The sequence below is a fragment of the Diabrotica virgifera genome, chromosome 3, assembly GCF_917563875.1.
Source record: "Diabrotica virgifera virgifera chromosome 3, PGI_DIABVI_V3a".
In the NCBI taxonomy this organism is placed as follows: Eukaryota; Metazoa; Arthropoda; class Insecta; order Coleoptera; family Chrysomelidae; genus Diabrotica; species Diabrotica virgifera.
Window position 1 is genome coordinate 266,186,930 of NC_065445.1, and position 5,576 is coordinate 266,192,505.

The window sequence follows — 5,576 nt, forward strand, 5'->3', positions numbered from 1 at the left end:
TCTTCTTTCATCCACTCATTCTTGGTAGCTGTTTTATTTTGGAAAAGAAAAGTATTGTTTACGTCAAATAATTATTTTATTGTGTTCCATGACTTTCCAACGTCATCCACAGTTGTCATAATATATCAGAGAACTTTTTTTTATTTCATTCAGACAATTTTGTTTATTTCTTTTGTATATATTTCTCTTGTAGGGTTGTTTTTAAATTTGCTTCTTCTTTACATGTCATCCCCGCCACGAAGGTTGTCAATTATCATTGCTATTCTAACTTTTGACTCTACACCCAAAAAGAGTTCAGTTGAGCTGCATCCAAACCATTCTCTGAGATTTTTCAGCCAGAACATTTTTCTTCTGCCTATGCTGCGCCTTCCTTGAATCTTTCCATGCATTATTAATTTTAGGTGTTCACATCTGTCATCACGTGTTATATAATCCAAGTATTGCAATTTTCTTATTTTGATGGAATCCAGTATCTCCCTGCTGTTCTCTATTAGAACAGTACAGAAATAGCTTCAGAACAATATAAAGAACAGAACATACACTTTAGTACTCGTTTGCTCTTGTGGAATTTCTCTTTGAAGGAATGTTTTATGTTTTCAGTCTCTCATTCATATATGTAGCATTATCTTGCTGGTATGTGATATATAAGAGAATGCATGTGATTTAGAGATGATAGATACAAACGTATTTTTCTTTTAATCTGTAGTAAGTTGAGTAGAATTTTTATTGGGTTAAATATTGATAACGCCAATATAGTATTGGAGAAGAATGTTGTAGACAAATACGTGTTTTCTTAAGAGGATGGGTACGTATTTTCGGCTGCAATGCTATTCAAATGGGTATTCATTTTTTTCGAATCCTGAGAAAACTAATAAGTATTTTTGAAAAATTTAAACGCAGAATGAAAGATTACGTTATTGGCGAGGGCTAAAAGTCCCTGAGAACTTCTATAATGTTTATTTTATTAAGTTACAGGGGTGAAAAACTAAGAGAAAAGTTAGTGTGATATTTAATTTAAAATATCTCATTCAAAATAAACTTTTTATTTATTCTTAGGAACTTTCGGTCCTCGGTAATAATATAGTCTTTCATTCTGCGTTTAAATTTTTCAAAAATATTTATTGGTTTTTTCAGGATTTGAAAAAAATGAACACAATGTCCGTGGTAATATTTCCAAATCTATCTTTGTCATACAACGCACTCAGTCGAATAGAATATTGTCAGCATACTGTCAGTCAGACAGTGACAATCAGTGACGATTTTAAATATTTTACATGGCATCGGGAATATTTTGAGTTGTTGATTAAATAAATATTGATATATAGTGTATTTGATAAATAATTGATTTAAGACGTGAACTTAATAAAAAGTTATTTATTGTGTATTATTTGTGGAAGATCCAAGCAGAGAATACATCAGGATAATATATTCTGTGATCCAAGTATTTTGTGGTTAAAGATGTTCAAAATTGTAAGCGTTCCATAGTAACAATATATTATTAAAAAATCATTTTAACACTTCTCCTCTTTTCTCGATTGAGTATTAGTTTTTGTTGTACATATAAATTATTACAGTCACTGAATACATAGTTAGTGAAAAAATTATCACATTTATTAACTGAATTAATAATTTGCAATTATAAAAATAACAGTGATCCAAGAACATTCAAAAGCCATCTCTTTAAATGAATGATGACATTTTCAAGTATAATGACATTCTAGTAATGTTTACATATCCATACCAGTGTGAATTTTACTACACGTAATTTGCCGTGTAAAGACAGAAAATGTAGGGATAGCCGTAAAATATTTGCGTATTATGTACCGATAGTCTTAAAAGAAAACAGATTTATTTTTTCTTCAATCTGTCAGATAAAATTTATTTGTTTGTTGGTCCTAGCAACAATTATAATAAAATTGGCCGGCCAAAACAGATCGGCAGACAATAGCACTAACTTGTCACTAAGTAATTCGTTATCATAGAGCCACTCACTGTCACCGAGGGAGTGGGAAAGCTAATTTGGGATTGTTATTTTTTTAATTGCTTCGAGTGGGTAGTTGCAAAAATGCAAAACATCATTTTTATCTGCCAATAAATTTCATGGCGAAAACCAACGTCTTAGAAATTGTGTTAAGGAATTATTGTGTAATAGGCACATAAATAAATTGATATCTGGCGATTCTGTTTAATTGTTTGTTGCACTAGATTGATGTTACACTAAAGAATAAACGAAGTATAAAAAAAATCTTGGATTAAGAGGGGGATTCGAAAATGGATTTCTTGGTTTGAAAATTTTGAAATTGTAAAGCTTAATTTATTAATTTAAATGAAAGTACATAACTTTCGCCCAAAAAGTTACCATCTCGCCCAAAGCGAGAAAGTACCATCTCGCCCAAGCTATTCAACCAAGCGCTAGAAGATGTGTTCAAACAACTGCACTGGGATGGTTTGGGTATAAACATAAACTGGCAATATCTGAATCACTTACGATATGCTGATGATATTGTATTAATAGCAGAAAGAAGTGAAGAATTACAAAGAATGATGGAAGAACTAGATAGAGAATCTACAAAGATAGGACTGAAGATGAATTACAGTAAAACAAAAACCATGACCAATCAACAAGAAGAACTAGTAATTACAGTGGCACAAACAAGAATAGAACAAGTAAAAGAATATATATATATATATATATATATATATATATATATATATATATATATAGACATACACACCGACCATGTGAGTCCCATTTTGCCATATGCTGCGCACCGTCCGAGACCCGTTTTGACCATGCGAGACCCTTCAGCGGGACTCGCATGGTTTTATCGTGTATATCGGTTGCAGAAGGTCCAACTTATCAAAAAAAACTGATCAACAAAAAATTTTTTTTGGACTCGGAAGTCTGTTTGCTATCGCAAAATATATGAAATTTAGTTCATAGAAACGCACCATAGGCGGCGCACAGGTAGACTGTATGTAAGCTGTATGTCCATCCGAGACCCAGATTGATCAAACATTATATGCGAGACCCAAAACCCGGCAACATTGCTTTGTTATAATTTACTAAAGAAATTTCATTTGAACTTTATTTTAGCCAGGGCCGCGATTCCAAAAGAACGACTGTCCTTCGCCATATTTAAAGACGGCGTAAATCATGTAGCCGACAAACAGAATCGCGGGACTGATTATATTTTGTCAGCAGGCTACTTTTCACCAGATTATTGGTTACGTATTGGTTGTATTCGGTGGGATTTTGTATTGGATTAAAGAAGGGCTCCCGCCAACCTTTAATACCGCTAAGTTGAAAAAAAAAACGTTTGTGCGATGAAAAAATTTAAAGTTGTATGTATTTTTTAATCCACATTATAAAAAGATAATAAAATACAAGTCCAAAAAAAGTTTTAGGGGTGGACAACCCTTATCATCTAGGGGGATAAAAATAGGTCGAACCGTTTCAGAGGAGTTTGGGAACGTACTTTATGACACAAGAATTTTATATAATATAAGATACTATTTTATTAATCATAGTTTTGTTAAAAATCTGATTTGCTAGATTAAATGAATTTTTACCGAAAAATATATATCAAACGAAATCGAATTAAAACTCAAATGTATAGAAACACGTTATTTAATAAAAAACTTCACAAAAACTACACTCTGTAAGAATTGTAAACAAACGTTTTAATTTTTACCCAATCAATTGATTTAAAGTTTTCTCCAGCTTTATTTTTTTTAAATTCCTGTACGTCTGCTTTTTTCGGAACCCTTTTTACTTTTATGAATCTTGTAAAGTATTTAAGCATAGTTTGTTTGTCCTTTTCGGTCCATCGGTGCCTTGCAATCGCTAAAAAAAGCTAATACATAAAAAAATAATACATAAAAATTAATACAAAAAATATGCCCTAAATTATTTATATAATTTGAAAAGCATTTTTAATTTTAACAAAAACAGGTAATTGTTCTTTTACAAATAAAATTATTATATTAGTGTTTTTTACGAATAATTTTTTTTTAATCCGATTAGGTAATAAATATATTATTAAATTAAAACAATTGTATTACGAGTAGCAGAGTAATAGGTATCTAAAAAATTACCATTTGAAGTGCTTTCGGTTTTTTCAGTAGTTGACACCTCCTTTCTTTTTGTAACTAAAAAAATAAAATAATACATGCATTTTTTCGATATATGTACTCTTATTAAAACTTCTTTACCTTTATTATTTTGCATTGGATGCGTAATTTCATCGGTAAATAACTTTCTTTTGCCCTTCGACGAAAGTTTTTCTGCAAATTAATAATAATTATTTATTTGTTACTTTTAAGTATAAAACTGCTTTTAAGAGTTAGGAGCTACTCATCTTTTTTTTTCATTTATAACATTTATTGTAATGATTTATTAAGACTTCGTTTATAATAATCTTTTACCTACTGTTTAATCTTTTCGTCAGTTACATCGCTAAAATTACTTTTAGGACTCCAAGAATGAGTAGGCTCTGTTAATTCTAAAAAATGGATTATTAAACTTTTAGGCAATTACCAATGCGAGTACACTAATCCTACCTTTTTCATTTATTTCATTTACTTCTGTTTCTATGTTTTCAATTTCCAAGTAGGTAGTCATTTTCTTCTATATTGATATCGTCTAAGCTCTTTCCTTTGTAAATATTAACGTCACCTTTATTTAAAGCGATCATTATTTTTGCAGTCTGGTATAGATCTTGAGGAAGTCTAAAAAAATATTACAACTATTAAAATTATGCTAATATAATAATAAACCATTTTAACAAGATTGGCTTACCTACACCATTCTTCATGGGTTTTTTTGTATGACCCATAAAAGTTGCCAATTGTTCCATGTCAGTATTATTAATGTCCATAATCTGTAAAATTGTTGCAGTCTGTTTTCGAAATTTGGTAGAAGTTAGGGAGTTGGGATCCTTTGCCCCACAGTTTTTTTCAAATTGTTTAATTACACTTGTTCCATGAAACCAACCTTTCGACGAATTGGGATTTGCAAATATGTATTTATTATCTTCTGGAATTAATTTTATTTTTTCCCTTATTTTAATCATCAGCTCAATTTTCTCGTTTAAAAAAGGAGAAATTAAAATAGCTACAGGTTTGCTACCTTTTCCACCTGTAATAATTCTTCTAAAGTTTCTACACAATAGTTTTTCTGAAACAGTTAAACTTTCAGCAATTTCTTTTTGAACACTGGGGTCCGCAAATGATCTTTTTAAACTTAATTACGTCACTTGTCACCGGCAGTATTTGGGGTTTTTCCCATTGCCGTTCTTTCATTGTTTTAAGGGCTAATGAAGAAATTTCATAGGCCCAACTGGTCTCTAATAATGTTTTTAAATCTCGAATGCTTTTTTCTCCTCATTAGGGTTTTTAAAGGTGAAGAATGGTGATTTTTTTTAAAATCATTCGATTAATTATATCGCATATTTGTTTTAAAGTGGTACCCATATGAAGTGCTAATGAAGAAGATTTAAAGCTTTTATCGGCATTGCTAAATCCCGAAATTACTTTTGTGACCGTAACTAAATCGTTAAATAATTCTGGTTTCA

General features: G+C 30.5%; 1 long non-coding RNA gene across 2 annotated transcripts; it reads right to left on the reverse strand.

The window, feature by feature from the left end:
• Positions 1-3,615: 3,615 nt before the first annotated feature.
• On the reverse strand, positions 3,616-5,340 carry LOC126882416 (uncharacterized). 2 transcript variants are annotated; one of them, XR_007697332.1, is made up of 6 exons: positions 4,802-5,340; positions 4,564-4,731; positions 4,433-4,505; positions 4,216-4,287; positions 4,099-4,152; positions 3,616-3,847 (listed from the first exon to the last, which is right to left on the reverse strand). It is a non-coding gene; the product is annotated as an uncharacterized LOC126882416 (long non-coding RNA). The 2 variants fall into 2 exon arrangements; XR_007697333.1 differs by having other exon boundaries at positions 4,429-4,505.
• Positions 5,341-5,576: the final 236 nt, after the last annotated feature.